A 2,891-nucleotide genomic window follows, 5' to 3' on the forward strand; every position below is an offset into this window, starting at 1 on the left:
ATTTAAAAAAAAAAAATTGATAAAAATGCACTTTTGGGGGGTGGGGAGGGAGAAGCTTTAAAAGTAATAAAAGAAACAAAAAAACAAAAACAAAAAGACAAAAGATGATGAAAAACCAGACAAAAAAATCATTTTTCTTGTACATAAAAAAACCACTAAACGCAGCCTGTTACGACCGCTGCTGCCTCATTTGCCTGATTTTGATGTTCTTTGTGTTTTGTTGGGGCGACGAGGGCAGGGGGGGAGGCTGGGGAGCGGGGACGGAGGGTTTGGGGGGCCCCTTCCCTGTGGGCTGGGCCCCTTGTCAACACCACTCCGGGCCCCCCTACTTGGGTTCCAGGGAGAGGACTTCAAACTCAGTCGGACCCTTCCTGCCAGGCCTGGGAGGCAGGGGCGTGGATGCAGTGACCCTGCCTCTGGGCTTCCAGGGTGGGGTGGGTGTCGCCAGCAGTACCAGGCCTGGGGCCCCTACAGAGGAGGTGACCCACACCCCGGGGCATGGGTGGGTGGCACCAGGAAGGGGTCTGAGGGCCGGTGAGGGCGAGGATGGGGGTGGGCAGGGAGAGCCGGCTGGGCAGCCTCCTGCAGGGTTTCTGGAGGCCCTGGGTTGGGGTGGCCTCAGTCTGGGAACATCAAGTCTGCCAGAGGGCCCCAAGGTGCCAGCCCACGCTGGGCCCCACTGACATGACCCAGGATCCAAGCTGGCTGCTTCCACCCACGCTTCCTGGGGGAAGTCAGGCCGGGGTCCCCTCACCGGGGACAGGGGTCTTAGGCTGCAGCCCCACCTCTGGTTTGGGGTCATCATACACAGCCACTTTCAGGGCCCTGGAAGAGCCCTCCTCCTGTCTGTCTCCGTCAGACTGGGGCCAGCGGGTTGGGGTGGGGGTGGGGTGATGGAGGGGCCCCGAGGGGACACAATGGCCACGCCGCGGCCTGGGAGAGGAGGGCCAGCCAGCCTTTGCCAGGAGCTTGGGGAGGATGCAGAGTGGCGGCTCTGGGGGTCCTCCATCAGCAGCAAGGTCACTTGCCTGTCTGTGCTTACACGGACCCAGGTCTCCAACTCGGGCCAGGGTGGGTAGGGGACCAGGGCTTCCACAGCCAGACCCCGAGGGGACCTGAGCCAGCCGAGAGGGAGACTGGAGGCCTTGGATGATGGTGAAGGTTGGTTCTGCAGCCACTCGGCCCAGGAGGGCATCTTCAGTTAGGCTCCCATGCCTCCCCCGCTAAGAGAATTCTTGCATATTCGGAGAATTGTGCAACCATCACCTCCATCTAGTTCTAGAACACCCTCATCACCCCACAAAGAAACCCCTTCCCTGCTAGCAGTCACTCCATATCCCCCTCTCCCAGCCCCTGGTGACCTCTAACCCGTCTCTGTGGATTGGCCTGTTCCGGACATGTCATATAAATGGAATCACATACTATGTGGTCTTCTGTCTGGTTTCTCTCACGGACCATCATGTCCTCAAGGTTCATCCACACTGTAGCAAGCGTCAGTGCTCCGCTCCTTTTTAAGGCTGAATCGTATTCCACTGGGTGGATGGAACACGTGGTGTGTCCATTCACCTGTCAGTGGACATCTGGGTTTTCCCCAGATGAAAGGGTTATTGTTTCACAATGACCCTTTCGCTGTTGTGAAGCATGCTGCTGTGAACAGGTGTGTACGAGTGTTTACGTGAGCCTGTTTTCATTGACCTTGGGGTAGACACCTAAGAGCGGAGTTGCTGGGTCAGATGACAACTCCAGCCCAGGACTCTCCCACCACAGCTGCCCCATCTCACATTCCCGCCGGCGAGCTCGAGGTCCTCACTTAATCCCCGTCCTCGCCATCTAGCCGTCCTAGTGGGGGTGAGGGGTGAGGTGGCAGTTGTGACGTGCCTTTCCCTGTTGACTGATGATGTCGAGCATCTAAGGAGCTTATTGGCCATTTGTGTATCTTCTTGGCCACCCAGGGGGGCAGGGGCCATCCTGGGATTCAGTGGCTCAGTCTGAATTCCTTGCCCGGTCCAGGAGACACACACTGGACCTGGCAGTTCAAGGTGGAATCTTTCTCATTTGACCAAATGCTGTGACTTCTGAATCCGGAAGGCCATGCAGCACAAGGCCAGGAGAAGCGTGGATAGGGCACAGGTTTTGTCCTTTGCTCCCAGCCATGGCCCCGACGCACAGAGAAGTGGACGCTGCGGTAGCTTCACCTTGACTTTTTTATTTGCGTTTTTAAAAAACAATTAAATTAGAATACAAATATTAGAAAACAGCGGCCCTCGGCTGCCAGTGCAGACGGAGGGAGGGCTGAACTGCACAACCGAGTTTATACAGTAAAACTGAATTTGCCCTCGACCAGATTCATGTCCCTTTCTTCTTTAGACCTGAAATGATATTGCTTCCTGACTAGGAGAGTTCTGTTTATACAAAGAAAAAATATTCCGGGTCTTGGGGGTGAGGGCTGTGGCGGGGAAGAAAAGAAAAAGCAGAAAGAATGGCGGGCACAGGAGATCTGGAGAACCAGGTGTGGCCTCCGGGGGACAAGGGTGCTGGGCGGGGGGCCGGGCACCCAGCTGCGGGTCCCTGGAGGCGTCTGGGGCCGCTCTGGGCCCCCGTGGTCGCTGGATTGCCCCACCCCCCCCCACCGGCCAGGAGCCACCTGGGTCTGGGCAGGGAGCTGAGGCCCAGTCCTGTTGGAAGACAAGAGTGAGGCTCCCAGGGGAGCGGGTGCCGGGCAGGCCTCGTACCCGTCGGAAAACCCAAGAGCAAGGAGAGGGGGAAGGAACCGCCCAGAATGGAGAGGCCAGGGCAGGTCCTTGCCGACCCCTCGGAAGTGGCCACGCCCCCCTGCCCCGCTGAGGAGGGGGCTGGCGACGGCGGCGTCGGCGTCAGTGGACACCTGGGTT

The sequence above is a fragment of the Neophocaena asiaeorientalis genome, unplaced genomic scaffold (assembly GCF_003031525.2).
Source record: "Neophocaena asiaeorientalis asiaeorientalis breed wild unplaced genomic scaffold, Neophocaena_asiaeorientalis_V1.1 scaffold357, whole genome shotgun sequence".
Lineage (NCBI taxonomy): Eukaryota > Metazoa > Chordata > Mammalia > Artiodactyla > Phocoenidae > Neophocaena > Neophocaena asiaeorientalis.